The sequence below is a fragment of the Pleurodeles waltl genome, chromosome 1_2 (assembly GCF_031143425.1).
Source record: "Pleurodeles waltl isolate 20211129_DDA chromosome 1_2, aPleWal1.hap1.20221129, whole genome shotgun sequence".
NCBI classification, from domain to species: Eukaryota; Metazoa; Chordata; class Amphibia; order Caudata; family Salamandridae; genus Pleurodeles; species Pleurodeles waltl.
The window spans coordinates 308,790,597-308,812,177 of NC_090437.1; the positions used below are offsets into that span (position 1 = coordinate 308,790,597).

Here is a 21,581-nt window from a genome sequence, read left to right on the forward strand (position 1 = left end):
GCACATTCCCTGCCCACGTCATAGGGTCCTCATTAGCAGTATTTGAATAGAATACAAGGATGCGACCAATGCCACAGAAATGCCCTCACCATTCTATCCGGAGCTCTGAACCATGCTAGGGGCAGATGAAGTGGTAAGTTTTGAAAAACAAAGAAAGCGGGGGAAAAGCATTATCTTAAACGAGGCAATACGCCCATCATATTTAAAGGAAGGGAATGGCAACGGATGAAGTTGGTCGTAGCCTTCTGAACCAACGATTGGAGATTGAGAGTCCAAGCAAGCTCTGGGTGCAACGCTGCCCATACACACATTGAAGCTAAGCTTACAAGTGGGAATGCTTGCTGGCCAGTAAAAGCAATCGCTTGATGGGCTAAGGGTAAACAGTACGGACGTATATGGGTTTACCATAAGGCCCGACTCTGTTCCAAACCTGTGTTGTAGGTGGAGGCAACAGGGGCTGCTGCATGCGGGGTCCGCTAGAAATAGGAGAACATCCTCTATGTACAAGGCTATACGTTCCTTCTGGGCCGTTTCCCATGCCCACCCCTTAAACTGGGTATCTGTTCGGATAAGTTAGGCCAACGGCTCAATTAGCAATGAAAAAAGGAGTGGTGATAAAAGACAGCCCTGTCTAGTTCCTTGCTGTATCGGAAAGGCTGCTGACAGGACTCCATTAACCTGCACTTGAGCCGTCGGTGTAGAGTACAACACTTTCACCATGGCACAAAACCTAGGCCCAAGACCCACTCATACCAATACTGACTGAAGATACTGTCAGTCTACCGTGTCGAATGCCTTTTCAAAATCAATCAGAAGCAGTGCCAAGTTTCCCAGCAGCCGATGGCAGAGGGCCAAGGTCACATGAAGTCTGCGAAGGCAGTGTTACGTTCTACGCGATGGCATAAAGCCGCACTGATCTGGGTGGATCAATTTGGGAAGGCCTGTTTTAAGTCTGTTGGCAAGTATAGTTGCGAAGATTTTAACTTCTCCATTAAGGAGTGATGTTGGACGGTAATCCTTGCATGACGTTAATCCATCTCAGAGGGAAAGCTTCCCACCTGGCACACCTCGCCGTATAGTGATAGCAGATGGGGTGTAAGAATTTCATGGAACAAAGTTTAGTATTCTATAGGAAAGCCTTCAGGCCTAAGGGTCTTTCCGGACGCTACTCAGACATCGTCTCTCCAATGTCAACCTCCGTGAGAGGTTCGTCTAGGACCCAGGACTCTTCTGGGGCAAACGGAAAAAGTGAAGCGTCTATAGAAAGTGACTATGGGAGGGTGAATTCTGTTGTGCTGGAGGTGTGTATAATTTTTCATAGTATTGGGCAAAGGCCTCGGCGATCTCTGGAAGACTGCGCCTGCTGCAACACCACAGTCGTCAATTATCTCTGGTATGATTCTCGTAGCACGATGGTGTGAGGCTAACCAGTACATCACTTTTCCATTTTTGTCCCCCCATCGATAGACCCGAGCTGCAGAGGCCCTCCACAGTTGTTTGGCAGCCTCTAATGAGCATTGATGCATCTCCGCTCGGATCAGGCTCAGTTGTCGGGAGGTCTCCTACTGAGGGTCTTAGGTAAGATTTATGTCCAGTCAGAGGGCTTGCACCTCCAATTGGGTGATATGTTCAGATTTCTCATGTTCCTGAGCTTGAATACATCCCCTAGCGTATCAACGTATTGTTGCTTTACTTGCAGCTCATAGCGTAGTTACTTTTGGTACTGAGCACTCATTACAGCGGAAGTATGCCTGTATCTCCGTTTCCAAGGATTGGACGAACGGGTCATCTTGGAGGTACCAGGTGTTGAGACGCCACATTGACCGCTGGTTTAGACTAGGGGTGCCTAAGTGAGCCAGAAGAGGAGAGTGTTTCGAGATCCCTCAGGGAAGGATTTGAATTTGGCATAAAAGTCTGCAGTCCACAACTGGTAGGGGAACTAAATCAATGCGAGAATGTGCTCGATGGGCGGCCGAGGTATGGGTGAATTGTCGGAGGCTCGGGTGCCATGTCCTCCAGGCGTTGCATAGTCAGAGTTTAGCAAGCCATCCCATAAGGTGGCTCGTCCCAGTCCATCTCGCGTTCATGGGGAACCCCGAGACATCTAAATCTAGGACCGCATCACCCCTATAATTGTGAGGTGCTGGGGAAGACTCAAGAGGACTTCTGGCAGATCCTTTAGATATTTGGGGAGAGCTGCAGGCGGTACAAAGACACAGAAGAAGTGTACTATTTGTCTTTCTAGGGTCCCTGTCAAGGCAACAAAGCATTCCCTGTGGGTCACACATTTCATTTGTGACTGTCATTGGGAATGAGCGTTTCAGCAATATGGCCACCCACAGGATCTGTGGGAGTACCCCGCGTTGTAACCTCTCATCATATACTTTGCAGGTAAAGAAGGAGCATTGGTTCCCCATGAGGTGGTTCTCCTGAAGTAATAGTATGTCAGGTAGGTGGTGGTGGGCAAATGCAAAGACCAAGGTGCACGTCACACGGCCCAGCAGACCGTTAACGTTCCAGGACATTATTTTAAAAACCATCTGTGTGGTGATAGATATGCACATAGGATATCATAGGAAAGAAGCCTGTCAAAGACCCACGTTCAGGGGCAGGGTTAGTTGGCCCTTTGCTGCATGACAGCAGAGATCCCATATCGCACTGCTGATGAGTAGTGGCGCTTAGGTCATAGCTTGAAATTGAAAAAAAGAGGTAAAACAAGTGTAAGGTACATAATACCTCCAAAAACAAACAATAACTGGTAAACAAGTCCCAACTCCCACCCCATACTTTTGCCCTAGAGGCATCTGTCACCCTGTAACAAAAAAGGGTTAAAACTGGTAATTTATACTTCATTATGAAAACATCAGATTTGGGGGGGATATCCTTCTAGTACTAAACAGACTCATCAAGGAACATTGTAAGCAACTGCTAGTTTCAGAATACTGATCGTTGAGGGAGGCCTGTGACGGCCCACTTTGCTATTGTCAGAGTAGCCCATATGTCAAGGATGTCTTTCGTGGTGACGTATGGTTTGCGGTCTGTTGGATTCTGGGGGGCATCGAGTTCAGAGGGACGGGCTACTTGAAAGATCTGTGTCTATATGGGGGTCCACCACAGTTGGTGATCAAGAGTGTCTGCGTCTGACTTCAACCACAACCTCGCCCTCCCCACCAAAGACCCACCTCAATGCAGAATGGTGCACCGGGGATGCCTGACCCAGAGTCGACCAAGACATGAACTCTGAGAGGATATTTCTTCATCTCCTTGGAGACCGATTCAGTTCCCTCCTTTGCTTGGGCAGCAATGTCGGGTCTTTCAGGTCTTCCATGCCAATCGATTTGGTAGAGGGATGGACAATCCTCCGAGCGGGCAGTCTCCAGTGAGCCACTGCCAGGCCTTCTTCAGGTCATTGAAAAAGTGGCACATGTTGGCATGGACGACCCGTAGCCGGCCGGGAACAACAGTTGATACTGAAGCCCCATGGATCTGAGCTTTGTACGATTCACCTTGCACCTCTCAGGTGTAATCAGGGACTAGAAGAACTTTAATGTTGCCACAGTGGAGGTCTAGCTGCTTGTGGGCTTCCCCCAGAACTGCATCTCAATCTCTATAGTTAAGGATGCAGGCTATGATGGGTTTAGGGAGAGCACAGGGAGAGTGTCTGGGGGGGTGGGGGGGAGGGTCAGTGGCCTATGAGCCCTCTCCACCGCAAACCAAGGTGACAGGTGGTCAGGGGGCATCCAGAACTTGATTCATTTATCTACAAAGTCTGCTGACCTCCGTGAGCCGGTACCCTCAGCTCCCTCTGGAAGGCCCACCAAGCGCACATTAGTGCACCGGAATCGATTCTCAGCATCTTCAGCCGGTCAGTGCAGTTCAGCAGTGCAGGTGAGCAACGAGGATACTTGGGATTTCAGGGTTAAGACAATCTTCCACTGTGGAGATCCAGCATTCCATTTCAGCGATACATGCAGTAGCGTTTCAGAGATCTTGGCGTAACAATGCTACGTACATGCGCACTTCTCCAGTCTTTGTTTCCATGGCAGCAAGTGACGATTGGATGATTTGGAGTATGGCCATAAGGTCACTGGATTGGGAGGCTGCTGTATCCCTTATTGGAGGAGCTGGCGGGAAATTGATTAAACTGGTATTAAATTGATCAATGCACATTTGGGATGGAGTGGACCAGGTATTTCTGCCCTAGCCTATCATGGCGTAGGCCCAGAGCTAGCATTGTGAACCCTCAGAACTGGACCGCTCACACACTCCGTGGTAGGGATACACAGCCCAACAGCCTCTCTATATCCACACAAGGACACTAGGGTAGTATAGATCCGAGCTCCAGGGGACTCAGGCACCAGATCCATACTTGGGGAAGCAAGGCAACCCCCCAGGGTACAACAGAGCAGTCGAGTAGCTAGAAGCCCAGTCCGCAAAGGCAGTGTACTGACTCCTCCCTCGTATTGCACCTCGAGGAAAAATGGGGAGGTCCCTCACAGTCGGAAGTGTTGCATGGCAATAGAAATCTGAGCAAAGTCAGCTCAGCGGTAGGATAGGATCATTGCAGTTCTTGTGAGGTGTGATTGCTGGTCTCTTGTGATGCTCTGTTGATACCCATCCCAACTACTTATTGCAGACTCATCAAGCCCTCATGATCAGGCCCCACCCCCATTGCTCCACCAGAGGGCAGGGTCCATGCTCACGCTTCGGTGATCCTGCGGCCCACAAAGATCACCAGCACTTCACGGGGACCCTGATGTTGTGTCTGTTCCATCCGGGCACTGGAGGGAGGAGTTTTCAGGAGGCTGATCTCTTGCCAGGCCTTGTGCACCACCGGTTACCGCCCGTTGCGCTCAACGCAAGACCCAGGCCGTGACTAGCCCAAACGTTGAAAGGGGTCAGTGTTATCTGGGCCCAGGGCAGGGGAAGGCGCACTGACAAGCACTCACTGGGGTCCCGTGGAGAAGGCCACGATGCACATCCGGGGCCTGGGTGGGTTAGGTGTTCACCATCCGACTTGGGAGGTGAATCTCTGCTCGTCAGTCACCTCCCCAGTAGCTCGGTCCCTGCAGCCCCTGATTCTCGCCAGGCACTCCGGCACGAGCCCCAGTCTTCCAGCCGTACCCACGGCAGGCCGCCGATCCGGAGCAAGGCCACCTCTCAGGTGCAGAAGCCCTCTGCTCCCGCTACACACTTTAGGCCTTCCCCTGGTCATCACAGGTGCCGGTCCCCAACGTCTTGCAGTCAATGGCCGAAAGTGGTTGTGGAGAAGTCTGCAAACACGATCCGAGCCTCAATAGCAGGTAATGTGACTAATTTATAACAAATTGCAGGGGTCCCCAAGCAGAGCTTTATCATACTGCATCCGCCATGTTGGTCGCCTAGACCGCCCCCCAACACACACTTTAAAATTAATTTTGTCCCCCTCCTGTATTAAGGCCCAAATAGCCCCGGGACCTGGCCCACCCAGGGGCGAAAAGAATAGAAAGCGCAGGAGACCGCTTTTTTTTTTTTTAAAAAGATCTCAGAAAAATCTGCAGATCCATCCACAGATTTTTCCGATGTTTTTAAAAAATTGCTTCTTTAGCCCTAGCGGGGTCCCTCAGGGAGCCCAGCACCAGGGCTAATGGGTCAGGGTGACTCTACCCTAGCCGCTCTTCTTTTTTTTTTTTACGTTTTTTTTCCTGAGACTCTTAACTGATTTACACCGAACCACAAGAAGCGTGATCTGCGGAACAGAATCTAGCTCTGTGCCAAATTTGGAGTAATTTCGTTCAGCGGTTCGGGCTGCAGGCGTGCCTAAAGAATTGAAAATCCCCTTAGATACAGAATGGAGAAGTGGTGTTTTGGGACCCCTCCTTTATTTGGGCCCCCACTTCGCAGATCACACAAACTTTCTAGACAACAGCTGAACTGACCATACGTTTTGATAATTTTGGGAAGATTTGTCAAGTGGTGCCAAAATTATTGGCAAAACAAAAAACACTCCACTACAGGAAAAACTGATTTTAACTATAACTACCTAGTGGCGCTGCCATTAGGTAATATATACATATGTGTGTGTGTGTGTGTGTGTGTGTGTGTATGTATATATATATATATATATATATATATATATATATATATATATATATATATATATATTTAGGGGTGAGTACAGGTATGGGGGAGTATAAGATAAGGGTTGTTTTAGGGTTGGGTAAGTGTTGGGTTGTAAGGGGGGTTGGTAGGTTGGTGGAGATACACGTGGTAAGGGTGGGTAAGGGTACTGGGTGACAAGGGTATTTTTTTTTCTTTAAGAGGTTAGGGGTGGGCAGGGGCATAGTATCGTAAAAGTATTTTTATGGTTTAGGGGTAGATAGGAGCATAGGGTGGTAAGAATAATAAAGGGAGGTTCGGGTGGTTTCCATTAAAATTTAAAAAAAGCAATTATAAAAATAAAAAATAAAAAAGTTGGGGGGGGTTTGGAGGCCCGCCCACCAAAAAGATATATATATATATATATATCTATATATATATAGATATATATATATATAGATATATAGATATATATTCACAGCAAACTGCGCCAAGTGTGTGTGTGTGTGTGTGTGTATATATATACACACACACACACACACACTTATCTGCGTGGTAAAGGCACGAGTGTTGAAGGCATATGCATGGTAAAGGCATGTGTTGTAAAAATGTGTGAGAAAAGACATGCTTGGTAATTGCATGAGTTGTAATGTCAAAAACCCCAGCTAAACTAAGTGTCCTGCCGCCACACATCCCCCTCTAACTGTAAGTCCTAATTATTTGCCCTCACTAGGCCTGAACGTAAAAGCCCAAAGACTTGCTATTTGGCAATTCAGTGAGATCACAACAGTCCATGACTCTTGTGTTTTAATGGATGACACTAATACTTAACTCGGTAATGGCCTAGCTGCTTAAATCCCACGTACTCCGGAGAGCTTGCATCAAACTATTGAACAGTATGAAAGTCCCACTTTCACTTTCAGCATCATCTGTGTTAGAACACAGACATGAAAGCGCAGCCTGTTCGGCTGTCTCCCTCCACGTATTCTACACCGAAGCAGAACAGCAGAAAACGGGTGATGCTAATTACCTTTCAGTATTCAGGTTCAGCAATATTACCCCCGATTTAGTCGTTTCAGCAGCACAAGCACGAGGAACCCCTTGTAGTAAACATTCACAACAATCTTTCCCCATGTATAGCAGTTACTATCTGCTTTCCGCTGGTGGCAACAGTGCGGCGCACTAAAGATGTAATGCGGTAAAAACTGCCGGTCAGTACTGTGGTGACAATCAATTCGTTCAGTTAGGAAGAATGTACTCATTGGTGGTGATCTGGTTACAGCACCCTTCCAGGGCTTTTTTTTTTTTTTTTTTTACGGAGTGAGGAGTAAACGATGTGAATCTGCTAGACCACGTGCCCTTATTCTTACCCTGAAATCAGCATTGGTGCTTTAAGTATGCCCACAAACAGAACCAAGCGCGATCCAACCACTTATTATCCAAGCATGTGTTTGAATAGCAAAGTAGTGCACTTTCCACTAATCTCTTTACCCACAAGCACATTCTCGAGTGCGTCTGGCTAAGAATGTACTTAATAGAACAATGTTGTCACCTCGAATGTGTGTTCTCTGGGGCTTAATTATCATATGCAAGGAGATTCAGCTTTTATGTTTGCTCGGGTCCCTTCGTGTTAGCAAAAGTCTTCAAGCAAAAGGGGCAAAATGCACAGATTTCAAATCTGCTAAAAGCCACTCGAGCTCATAAAAGTCCAAGCATTCTTTCCGTGCACTTGTGAACTCTCAGCAGAGGGAGCGGACGGCTCTAAGGAGAAGCAAACAGATGGGTGGGGTTTGTGAGGATGCAAGTAACCAAGCAGAAGAAAGGTGGGGGCAGGTGTGAGGAGGTAGTGTGTGCGGTGGGGCGATTTAGGGGGGATTTAGTATCTGTATGTTCTCCTTTTAATTATCACACAAATGAAAATGCAATTTTAAGAATGGCGAAGCCTCCAAGCAGAAGGTCTGCTTAAACGTTTGACCCAGGAACACACATTACCCGAAGCCCTTTCAGTAAACCTCACCAGTGGAGATATATGTATGGTATGCGGTTGGTATTTGGCCACACTCCTCTTTGAATAAAACGTTTTGACAGCTGAATGTGCTTCGCTGTAACCAGTCCAACAGACTCTTGTAGTAACAGTCCTGCAGATCTCATTAGCCCAGTCTATCAGGAAGACATGTTCCATGATTTGTAGTAAACACACAGCTAGTGAGTTACAAGATAAAATATTAATAGAACTATAGGCCAAATACCAAGGATAAAGTCAGAGCTCACAACCTTAGAATTAGTTTCAGTGAGTGATCGCACAGGGAAAAGGGGTGTCACTTTCAAAAAGGGGCGAGGCCATGGAACGAGGGGCTTTGGACTAGTCACAAGCACAAAATCACGTGTAGTCACCTCCAGTGCCCTACAGCTGATTCGATTGAAGGCCAGCATTGCAAAACATTCATGCCTGAGATATAGGTCTATAATTTGGAAGGGTTTCCAGCGAACTATGTGATAATAATGGCTCTTCACCTGGTCGTCGTGATGAGATGAAACAATGTGCAGCACTGCGGGGCCATTTGAATTTGCAGGTTTATAAAGCGGAGATAAAATAAAGCTGGTTTAGCATATGAGTTATCAAGGCATCTATTCATTATAAAATCTACACAAAACATTTGACAATACAAATTCTGAAATAATAGGTATATAATACTGACTTAGTCCCAAAAACAAGCAATGCAATGCCAATCGGTCTTATTTTAGCAATGTTTGTTGAAGGTAGATTTGTAGTGCAAGACGCCGATGAGGGCAAGCACCCATTTGAGAAGGATATTTTGCAGACTCCAAATATTGCCCTCATACCTAGTCTAGATGCAACGCAGTAGCCATCTTGGAATGGTACATGACTATATAAAATAATGTTGTTACACTGTTTCAAGATGGCCACCACATTGTGTTTAGACACAATGTGGAGCCCATCTAGGAATTAAACTAAATAACATTCCAAGTTGTCCACCTGCAGCTACTGGCTTAACTAAAGCTTGGAATGTAATTCTTCAAGCTTTGGTAAAAGTAAATAGTGGCAGCAGTGATCATTAGGAAGACAGAAGCACAGGGCGACGAAGAAAGATTTGAGCTGCAAGTGTGAGACAGATGGGGACAGGGTAGAGAGAGACACCGAGCACCACCGGTTTTCAGGGTAGCAACAGTCAGATGGGGCAGAGGGAGAATAAGGTGGAGGGGGGAAAGAAGTGGAAAAGGAGAGAAAAGAAGTGGGGGGGTGGGGGGGAAGAAGCCAGCGATACAGAGGCAGTGACAAGAAGGATGGCTGGGAGAAGGGGGTGAAGAGAGAGGGTGGGTAAGAGTGAAAGAACAGGACACTCCCAACTAGTGCTAAAGCTGAAATGCCACAGAAATCTGCAAACAAGTGTATATGTACTGCCAATTCCTTGTTGACTGCATTGGTAACATTTTCCCATTCTCCAGGCAAATTGTAGGGACTGGGGTAAATGCTTAATTTCATACTAAGGAGCATTCCATGTCTGAGTAAGTATGAAGGGGTCGCTGGAATTAGCCATTGGCATCAGAGGAAGACACATGCCCTGCGGTATCATTTTGATTCCTATTTCCATGGACATCTGATCACTCACATGTTCTTATAAGAATGGGCCACAAATACAACAGAGGGAAAAAAGGACTTGATGGGTGCTCAACCACTGCAGTGGAAGGAGGTGCTGCTGGCTGGTCCAATGACGTAGCTGGATCTTTATAGCAATGAAAAAGGTTTCCTAATCTGAAGGTGTGTGTTTCTCTAAGGTACCCGACTGTCATCAAACTGCAGTGGCAGACTAGACTTCCCAAGGGACTTCCCACATGAGATTTGTTGTCTGTTCTCGTCAAGCCCTAGAAGGTTATCAGAATATATATATATATATATATATATATATATATATATAAATATAATTTATTTTTTATTGAACTTTAGATAATTCATACCCTAGCTCCCTGCGACCTCCCCTTTTCTGATCATCTTGTTTTCATTTGTTTTTGTTACGTTGTGCTTCAGCTCCGGTGCCTCTCCCCTTCCCCCTCCCTCCTCCCCATATTCTCCCTGCCACCCAAATTCTTCTATGTACTCTTTAGGTTTAATCTCTCATATTTCTCAAAGTTCTCCACTGTGCTCCAATCCTAAATTGTTCTCTGTCCTTTCAGGTTATATTCCTTGTGATATCATTGTGTACTCGCTATTTGATTAGGCTATGTGTTGTATCATGTTGATCATTGATCAAGGGGATAACATATCATTTGGTGTATTACCCGATGTTTCTAACATACAAGTTAAAGCACTCCAAGCCCAAGCTCTCTCAATCAAACCCTGACCTCGCTTGACCTCTCAGTCTCCCACCATCTCCTCAGTTTTTGCCCACTTTATCTCCCTCTTTCAGGTCTCGCTTTGGGGGGCCCTTGTTTTTTTTTCCAATTTCTAGTTATCTCTCGGTTTGCTATCAATATCGCTAGGTCTTGAAACTGGTTAGTCACTTTTTGTCTGGGTGTGTGTGTGTAACCGTTGAGTAAACAATATCTGGGATCCTATGGACCCTCCCGCTGAATGACTTCCAGGAGTGTACCAATCACTGAGTGCCAAAAAAAACCCAAAGCCGGACAGGTCCATAGCATATGAAAAAACTTTACTGCTTCCTCTCAAAACCTCGGGCATTTGGCTTCCACAACATTAAAATGCCGTTGCTGTCTTCCCGGTGTCAAATATGCTCTATGTAGCACGGTTGGTTGGTAGGATGGTATGTAGGTTAATGAGCTTGAACGTGGCATTCCTAGCTACTTTGGGGACCCAGGTAAATATTTTCTCCCACTCAACCTCAGTGATCTCTGTGCCAGGTCCTCTTCCCACTTCAATTTAAGGCCGATGAGAGGCTGACAAATGGTCACTCTCATTTTCCCATATAAGCAAGTCACAGCTTTATATGTACCTGTACTACTAGTCAAGTACTGACACATGTTAGAGAGGGAAGGTTCTGTGCCAGTGTTTAGCGATAGTCTCAGTGATTGCTCTATGGAGCAAAAAGTACCCCTGTGGTAAGTTGTATTGAGTTCCGAACTCTTCAAATGGTAACAGTGCGTCTTCTTCAAACAACATTCCCACCGAGGTTGCTCCCGCCTACACCGAACTAGCTAGTCCGCACCAGTCACCCCCATGTGGGAAAACTGACAAAAAGTGTATTGGAATCTCTGGGGCATAAGGCCTATTTTAGTTCGCTCTGCACAGGTAGCACAGCCAGCAGGACCGTAGCACTCTTAGTTCTGCTGGTAATGTCGAGGCTGGGGGGCCAAGCTGGAGAACCACCCAGGCCAGAGTCAGTAGGTCCGGAGTAAAAGGTGTTATAATTTTGCCTGGCCGCATGTGGCTAGCTATCCATCGGGCCAACCATTGCAGCTGACTCGCTAGATACTAGACCTCAAAGTCTGGTACTGCCAGTCCCCACCTCCCGTCGGCCTCTGGAGATGTTCAAGGGCAAGGTGCCCTCTACCCGTCCCCACAGGAATCCAATTACTAGTGAGTTCAGGCCATTAAAAAGGTCCAGGGTATCCATATTAGTCGTGTAACAAAGAAATAGAGCAATCGTGGCACACTGATCATTTTCAATAAAGCTGCTCTTCCTGCCACTGATAAAGGCGACTCCTCTCAGAATGTCATATTACTAGGGTGGCCCCTCAGCGCTTGTAAGAAAGTAGCCTCTTTCTAGCATGGTTACCCCCACTTTTGACCCGTTTGTGAGTGTGTGTCAGTGTGCTTTACTATGTCACTAGGATCCTGCTAGCCAGGACCGCAGTGCTCATAGATAAAAACCTATATGTTAGTGTGTTTTGCGTGTCTCACTGGGATCCTGCTAGCCAGGACCCCAGGGCTCATAGTTTGTGGCCTAATGTTTAAGTAGTCAGTAGTGCTTGACTGTCACTGAGGCGCTGCTAACCAGAACCTCAGTGCTTATGCTCTCCCTGCTTTTACATTTGTCACTGTAGGCTAGTGACTTCATTTACCAATTTCAATTGGCACACTGGACCCCCCTTATAAGTTCCTAGTACATGGTACATAGGTACCCAGGACATTGGGGTTCCAGAAGATCTATATGGGCTGCAGCATTTCTTTTGCCACCCATAAGGAGCTCAGACAAACCCTTACACAGGACTGCCATTGCAGCCTGAGTGAAATAACGTACACGTTATTTCACAGCCATTTTCACTGCACTTAAGTAACTTATAAGTCACCTATATGTCTAACCTTCACTTGCTGAAGGTTAGGTGCAAAGTTACTAAGTGTGAGGGCATCTTTGCACTAGCAAAGGTGCCCCCACATAGTTCAGGGCCAATTCCAAGGACAGTGTGAGTGCGGGGACGCCATTACACACATGCACTACATGTAGATCAATACCTATAAGTAGCTTCACAATGGTAACTCCGAATATGGCCATGTAACATGTCTAAGATCATGGAATTGTCCCCCCATTCCAAATGTGGTATTGGGGAGCCAATTCCATGCATCCTAGGGGCTCAACCATGGACCCCCCGTACTGCCAAACCAGCTCTCTGAGGCTTGCACTGCAGCTACAGCTGCTGCCACCTCACAGACAGGGTGCTGCCCTCCTGGGGTTTGAGCAGCTCAGTCCCAGGAAGGCAGAACAAAGCATTTCCTTAGAGAGCAGGGTGTTACACACTCTCCCTTTGGAAATAGGTGTTACAGGCTGGGGAGGGGTAGCCTCCCCCAGCCTCTGGAAATGCTTTGAAGGGCAAAGATGGTGGCCTCTTTGCATAAGCCAGTCTACACTGGTTCAGGGACCCCTTGTCCCCTGCTCTGGTGCAAAACTGGACAAAGGAAAGGGGAGTGACCACTCCCCTGTCCATCACCACCCCAGGGGTGGTGCCCAGAGCTCCTCCAGTGTGTCTCAGACTTCAGCCATCTTGCTTTGCAAGGTGTGGGGACACTCTGGAGGCCTCTGAGTGGCGAGTGCCAGCAGCTGACGACCCTTCCAGATAGGTCCTCACCTGATAAGGTAGCCAATCCCCCACTCAGGGCTATTTAGGGTCTCTCCTGTGGGTGTTCTTCAGATTCTGCTTGCAAGATTCCTTCAGGAATCCTCTGCAACTTCTTCATCGTTCTCGGACTTCAGATCAACCGCAGTCTGCTCCAGGAACAGCTGTAACTGCAACAAAGTATCTACAAGGGCTACTTTTCTTCAGCAACCTTAGCTCCAAGTCAGCAACTGCAACAGTTTCCACGGTGTAAACGCTCTGGGGACTCCCTGTCTTCATCCTGCACCAGAAGGACCGAAGAAATCACCCGTGGAGTGACAGAGTCACTCCCCTGCTCCAAGCAGGCACCTTCCGAGATGAAGACCGGTACCCTTGGACTCCTCTCACAGTGACGAGCGTGCTCCTAAGGACACAGAGGGTGGACATCATCGACAAAGACTGTCCTGAGGTGCTGCTGACGTATTTTGGAGGAGGTAAGACCTTGCCTTCCCAGAGAGCGACAGTACCCCTGTGTACTGGGTCTTCTTCACCTCCTGAGGCCTTTGTGCACTATTTGCAAATATTCCTTCATGCACAGCCTGGCCCAGGTCCCCAACACTCCATTCTGCGATGCTCAACTCGCTGAGTTGTTCCCCGGCGGCGTGGGACCTTCCTTTGTTTTGCTGCACCATCCGCGTTTTGCTCCTCCTTTGTCCCTGTGTCCTGGGACTCCCGTGTGTGCTGGCTGGCATCCTGAGGGCTCCCTAAAGTGCTGAGAGCCCCCTCTTCCTCCTCACACAGAGCTAAGGCCCCCAGGTCCCTCCTAGGTCCATCCAGCGCCATTTTGATGCAAAACGTACTTTTGTCGTAGCCAAGGCTTGTTGGCGACTTCAGACACGAAATCACACCTGCAACGATCTTCACGTCGCAGGACATCCTTTGCATCACACAGGAACCCGCTGGCATCCTCCTAGGGTGCGTCCAAACGGGGACTCTTCTTTTGCACCCTCTTCTGGGTTGGCAGGGGCTCCTGTCCTTCCTGGAACTTCTTTCGACTTCTGGACTTGGTGCCCTTCTTTTGCAGGTCTTAAGGTCCAGGAATCCGGCAATTGTTCTTTGCAGACTTGGTTGGTTGCTGCGATATTCCAATTACGAGGTGTAGTTTGTCCTAAGGAAACATGCAGTACTTTACTCCTGCTTTTCTGGGCTCTGGGGTGGGGTTATTTACTTACCTTTACTGTATTCTTACTCTCCCAGCAATTCTGCACACACTACACTTGTCTAGGGGGGGAATTCGTGATTCGCATTCCACTTTCTTAGTATATGGTTTGTGTTGCCCCTAGACCTATTTTCTCCCATTGCATTCTATAGCATTTCCTATTGTTTGCATTGTTCTGTGACTATTTACTGGTCTAATTTTGGTGTCTAGGTATATACTGTGTATAATACTTACCTCCAGAAGGAGTATTGTCTCGAAGATATTTTTGGTACTGTGTCACCCAAATAAATACCTTTATTTTTGGTAACACTAAGTATTGTCTTTACTTGTGTTTAAGTACTGTGTAACTATAAGTGGTATTGCAGGAACTTTGCATGTCTCCTAGTTCAGCCTAAGCTGCTCTGCTATAGCTACCTCCATCAGCCTAAGCTGCTAGAACACTACTACTTCACTAATAAGGGATAACTGGACCTGGTATAAGGTGTAGGTACACAAGGTACCCACTACAAACCAGGCCAGCCTCCTACAACGTTCACCCTATGTTGCCTTCAAACAGGTCAGTTTTGTTATGGTAGACATGCACCCCCAGGTATGTCAAACAGTGCGTCTCCCACTGTAGGCCTCTCAGGTCTTGTGGGGCTGCTCGGTCCAAGGTCATGGGAAATAGACTAGACTTCCCCCAGTTAACTCGAAGGCCCGATAATGATACAAAACTATAAAACTATCTAGCAGTTGTCTCGCTCCTCTAAGTGCATCATCTGCATCTGCTAAAAATAGTAATAGATAATCTGCGTATAGGGCCATATAATGGGTGTTGTTCCCCACCTCCAGGCCTCTATAGGAAGTACCTTCTCTTATGAGGCTTGCGAGGGGCTCTATGGCCAGGGCAAAGAGGAGAGAGGGCAACCCTGTCTGGTACCTCGTTCCACTTGATATTACCCTGAGATGGTGTTGCCTGTACGAACCCTCGCCCGTGGCTTGGCATGTAGTAATTGTGTCCCGGCTATAAAATTCTCTCCTAGTCCAGATTTGCGTAGCACTTCATAAAGGTATGGCAATTCTAGACTGTCGAATGCCTTCTCAAAGTCTACCGCAAAGACCACTGCATATTCCTTGTCATAAGAACTATCGTCAAGTAGTGAGAATAGTCGGCGGATATTCATGGCCGTACACCGTCCAGTGATAAATCCCGCCTAATCACTATGGATCAGGCTGGGCATATACGGTAAAAGGCGTGTCGCTGGTATTTTACTAAGGATTTTGTAATCTACCGACAACATTGATAAGGTCAGATAGGAAGCTACTTTAGTGGGTGGCTTCCTAGGTTTCAAAAGGAGAACAATAAGGGCCTCTTGCGCCAATGGAGGGAGAGTCCAGGCTAACCCAGCTTCTTCATACATGCTAACCAATCGGGGCCCAACATAGTCATAAAGGTAGAATAAAATTTGACTGGTAAGCCATCCAGTCCCGGTGTTTTGTTTCACACCATGCTAGTAACAGTGACCCTCACTTCTGACAATTCAATTGCCTGTCCCAGGGGCTCAGATTCCTGCTCTGAAATTGTCAGGAGATTAATATGGGATATGTACTCTTGGATGTCTGTCAGTGTTGAGTAGACTTGACTCCTGTAGAGATCAGAGTAATAATTATAAAATTCCTGATGAATTGCAGCCTAGCTATAGACCGTCTGGCCAAAGCACGTTTCTAATTCAAAAATACTTGACACACTTTTTGCCGGATTTGCGAGCCATGCCAAAAGCGAACTCACTCAGTCACCCTCAGCATGTGTTCTTGCTTGGTAAGTTTTATAGTCATAATAGCAGAGCCTTTCAACTCCTACTGTGACTCTCTCCTGTGCGTTTAGAACTGATGTTTGGAGTTCTGGTTCCCCAGGGCGCTTTCTATCTCCCTCAGCGCCTGCTCCGCCTTCTCGATGTCCCGTACTATTGTATGTCTGACCCACTTGGCGGCGGAGATGCACCCCCCTCTTATGAACGGCTTAAAGGCTTCCCATTCCAGAAGTCGTGAGTCTGTGGTGCCCTCATTATCATTTAAGTAAGCAGTTGTCTGCAGCTATGCCGGCTCTAAAGACCTGGTCTTCTCACAATTCCGGCCTGAGTCGCCATGTAGGCACTGGAGGTCGGGGGACTACCCATCGTAGTCCCAACAGTAAGGGGTTGTGGTCGGAGATCATTCTGCTCAAGTATTCTGTCATGCTTGACGACTTGTGGTCCTCTGGGGAGCAGAGGAAGGTGTCAAACCTTACATGTAGGTCATTTGACGGGGGAGGTAGAAGGGATAATCTCTGCCTCTTGGTTGTTGAGTGCACCAGGTGTCTATCAGTCCCCATTCTTGTTGCCATTCCCAAAATACCTTAGTGGTGTGTCTATGCGTCTAATTGGGGACTCCTGAAGGGGGTAGGGGGGTGCAACCTATCTAGGGTTGTGTCGGATATATAGTTAAAGTCCCCGCCTAGTAGAACGAATCCCATAAAGTGGGAGGCCAGGCGTTCGCAAAGGGTCTTCAAGAATCCAGGTTGATCAGCAGTAGGACCATAAAAGCTCCCTATCACTAAGTCTCACCCATCTAGCCTTCCTGCTACCAGAACATATCTCCCCAAGGGATCTATTACAGATTCAACGTGTTGGAAGAGTATTTCAGGGTTGATCCAGATAAGGACCCCCCTTGCATAAGCAGAATATGTAGTACAATAAACTTGTCCTCTCCATTTACGTTGTAGGTCCCTCCCCTCTTTGGCATCAAAATGTGTCTTTTGTAACAGGGCTATATCACTTCCTCACCTAGTGAGGTAGAAAATACCTTATGTCGTTTACTCATTGAGTGTATCCCTCTAATATTCCATGTGAGTACTTTAATAGTTGATGGGTCAGCCATTGAATAAATAAGTGGATGTATGTGGGTACCGCTTTCTCCTCCATCTGGAGTTTCTACCATAATGACACAGGTGAGATTAGGTATGTGCGGCAGTAGACAATCCCCAACTTAACTGACAAACATTACCAAACTCCAACACCCCATGGCAAACAGTGTGACCCATTTGCCCAAACAGTCAAACATAGAATAATCGAACATGTTTGTGCCCTCTAACACTCGGGTTATGTTCAGTGGGGGATAGTAACTCTGTCAGTTCGCGGTCCCAGGCTCCGGGTTTCTCAGGTGCCCACTGAGTCCCAATACTACACATTTTAAAGTAAATATCATAAGCCGTGCCACAAGGAACTTCTCCATGCTACCTTAGGATCAAATTTGTAGTCAGTTAGATATCATCCTCTGTCTTGTTCATGCTAGTGCCTATTTCATTGACAGATCCAGGGCTAAATAATCTAATCTGAAGTTCCTGGGGTGACCACCGGTAGGATCTAACTGGTGGGTGTTGAAGTTATTGAATCTCTGTCACAGTCTCTTCCATCGTCACTCGCTTCCCTAAACAGGGATCCCGGGTCAGGTGATGATCGCCCCCAAGGATGCTGCTGCTGCTACAGCCACCTGTCGGCCTCTCTGTGCCGTGGGCGACCCAGACGGCGTTGCCGGATCTCGTCACTGCGAACAAGGACATCATTTTATTTTCTGCGCTCAAGGTGATCTGCTCGTGCCCGGGCTGGGCTCCCTCTCTGCCCAGTCCCAGGCCTCTTGGGGGTGTTCCTGTGGGTGTTACCACTCCGAGTCGTGCAGGAAATTGCATTGAATATATTATTCTTGCTTCTCTCAGCCTTTTTTTCACAGAAGTAAAGGCGGCTCTCTGGCACTGCACTTCGCTAGAGAAATCGGGAAATATGGAAATGGTATTGTTCTCCACTATTAGGTTGCTGCCCATCCAAGCACGCTGCAAGACGTGGTCTCTATCTTTGAAAGGAAGCAACCACGCCACCACCGGTCTAGGAGAGGCACCCGGGGCTGCCTGTCTAGTTGGTAGCCTGTATGCTTGTTCCAGGGCAAAAAAGGGAGAGACCCCCGCCAGGGCTACTTCCTTTTTGAGCCATTCCTCCAGATATCGCACCATGTTGGATCCCTTAATTTTCTCAGGGAGTCCCACCACTCTAATGTTGTTTGGGCGTGCTGTGTTTTCAGCATCTTCTGCTCTGCAGGGCGCACAGTCTAGATTCCATAGAGTCCATTCGCTCCCCCCTACTGCTGCCACGTAGGTATCGCCTCTGAGATTTCCCTCTCAGTCGCGGTGACTCTCTCTGATAGGTGTCTGTGGTCTTCACGCAATAGCACCAGATCAATACTAAGCGTGTCACTCTTGACCTCTAGGGCCTCTCTCTCGATGCTGCTATAGCCTTCAAGACATTTTGAAGTGTAGGCAGGGAGTACAGTCCCCAAGGTCTCAATTAATGTTTGCTATGGGCTCCCGCCAGTTGTCCCCAGGCGCTGAGACCCTCCCAATTCTCCGTCTCTCTTTTTTTAAAGCTTTACCCATGACTCAGTTTTGTGGAACAGTCATTGTATATTATTCTTATTCTGTTTTCCGTCCCTTCTAACACTTTGTGGGGGTGCCCTTAGTCAGGTTACTATATGTAGCTACTAGTATCACTTTTTCATCTGCACTTCTCTCATGTCTATGTAGGCTTCAGGAGTCGTTCGCATCGTGCTCATCATGGGATCAGTCACACTCACAATGTTCTACATATCAATGCCTGGATTCCCTACCTTCCTCAGTAAGTATCCCGTAGCTTAGATGTTGTCCCCACAACAGGTGCCACATAGCATAGATGGGGTTCCACAGTTTCAGCCAATAATACACTCATAGCGGCCCTCAAGGCCCAATCTCAGCCCCTTCTATTGTTCAGCTTCATCTCCTATGTAGTAGGAGCTATTTATGTCTGTCCACCCGTAGAGTGTAATATCTAAGTGCGTTGGGGTAGTGGTCTCTTCTCCCAGAAGGCGATCGCCAATCCCCACCTCGCTCTTTGAATTTCACATTTGATGGCCTGGGCCTTCTCCCCTTGTCTCCGAGCTGTGTCTCTCTTATGTCCGTTCTCAGTCTTGTGCGGTCATTAATGCCAGGGCCCCCCAGTGGGCGAGTTTGCCAGTTAGGCCGGGGTGTTACAGTGCTCCACCTCGCCGGCCTGGCCCGCGCTATCCTTTCCTCGTTGGTGGTGCGCTATGGGGGTCTCCCTGGCATCAGGCTGGTGTAGGTCTCTAGCAAAGGGCACCCACCACTGTAGAGATGTGCTACATGTGGTCCAGCAAGTGCAGAGGGCTTGATGACTCAATTTAGGTTTGTGATAATTGGAGCCGGCAGGGGATTACACTCTACACGCTGTCTGGCTGCAGGTTCCGCCAGCTCCTTTAGCTCTCCTTCCCACTTCAGTTCCTCTGCCAGAGCGCTAGGCCTCTCCTGGGTGGTATAAGCCTCTTAAGCACCCAAACTCCTCATCGTTTTCTGTTTCGGTTGGGGTGCTCCCGATGTACCCCGAGGCGATCCAGCCTTCTGGGGGTGTCTCTGCTATTTGGGCTGCCTTCTCTCCTCTCCCGGCTCACTCGTGCCCGGCTGCCAAAGCAGTCACAGGCGTGGCCACCATATTGTGTTGACGCAGCTCCTCAGTGGAGTTTCTGTCCCCGCATATCAGACTCGTTCTCTGGGGTCTGATCCTCGTCCCAAGGGATCTACTTGGCCTCCAGTGTGCTTAACGTGCACTTCACTGTGGACTCAGCAGAAGGATAAGGGTCGGGTGGTGTCCGGCTCACTGAAGCGCGCCGCTGTATTCCATGCACTGCTAAGCCACGCCCCTCTCAGAATATTTTCAAAGTGACATGCTGCGAGGTGTCCCAGGAGGAAAGGGCAGCGTTCCAGTTAGCAGCCACCAGACACTGAGCACTGCAGCAAACAGTAAGTCCTTGCTACACAATATAACATATAACTATTGACTGTCTGCTTATGTCAGGGAGGGGCATTTTCCTATAGGTAAGTATCATGCACTGTACTGAAAGAGTTTTGAGGAGACTACGGCTTCAGAATCGTCACAGTTTAGGTCAGACAAATTAATTTTAGTTATGCAAAGCCCATGTGATCAGCGAGTTTGGGGTCTTGAGTTGACTAGTTCTGTGAGACAATTTGGCATGGTTTCACTAGCCACAAATTAATATTTTGTCCTGTTAAAGGGGCCATCTGGTGAATAATTTCACAAAAGACATCAAAACCGCTTGAGTCAAACAAACAAAAACATTCATTCTAGACTGCCTATTGTTGGTGATTGATAGACATGCAGGACTGGGCAATGGATGGCAGCGTTAAGGATTAGAGAAGACTAATGGTATTCCTCATGTGACTTTCTGAAACTGAAATTCAGATCACTCTCTCCCAGGACCCACAGATTCCACCAAAGCCTTTCATATTTCCAACAACTGCACCGCTAAACTGATCGCCAACATTTGTAGACACTTGGCAAATAATTGCACTAAAAGGAAGAACCTCAAAGGAAGAGAAGCGACAAAGAAAGATGTGGTAAATGCTGAATACACTATTGTTGTGGCCACACTCGCATCTTCTCGTTTTTCTACCCGAGGTTATAAACCTAGATCTGTTTTTTAAACTGTTATGGTAATTATCTAACCAAGAAAGTATTGTACCAGATGCTGTCTGCTTTGATAAGTAGTCTGTTGACAATCATTTTCAGCTGATGTTTCTTTTCTTGAGGGCCTTCTCCATGACGGTGGGTCTCGTCTCTCCATGGCACAGTATCCTGCACAGTCTCCTTGGGAGGGACTACATTTTCTCTTTTCACCCTGCCACTCAAAATGCCTTCTGCCCATTAAGCGCCTGCACACACCCAGGGACAGATGGGGTGGAAAGTCCTGCTCAACCCGAGAGCCCAGATTTCAGCAGCCTCCTCTACTACCTTCAGAACATTTCTAAATTGGTCTGTCCAACGCAAATATATATATATATATTTATAAAAAGGTTTAAAATACAGCCTTAAAGGAAGCCCCAGGCACTCGAACTCACACATTGTCCCGGACATTGCTTGCTTGCACTATTTACAATCGTTTTAGTCCATGATATTTTAGATATTGGAAGAGTAAGAAGATGAAGGAAAGGGAGGAAAGGAGAAGTCCATTTGGCCATTTATTAATGGATTTCTACATATTTCCGGAAAGCATATGAAAAAAACTTAAAGGAGTTGGCAGATACAAAACTGGCAGGACGCTTAGGTCCTAAAATATGAACATTAGTCACTATGCATTATTTTTATATTCTTTTTTGGAGCAACAATAGCATTGTTTTTAAATTTATTTCGATACTAAATAGTCT

The 21,581-nt window shown here is 47.3% G+C and overlaps 1 protein-coding gene across 2 annotated transcripts in view; it reads right to left on the reverse strand.

Annotated features, from left to right (window-relative positions):
- The window catches only part of SNX30 (sorting nexin family member 30), a 258,667-nt gene that overhangs the window by 126,636 nt on the left and 110,450 nt on the right, over nucleotides 1–21,581 (reverse strand). The gene's annotated exons all lie outside the window — the stretch shown is intronic.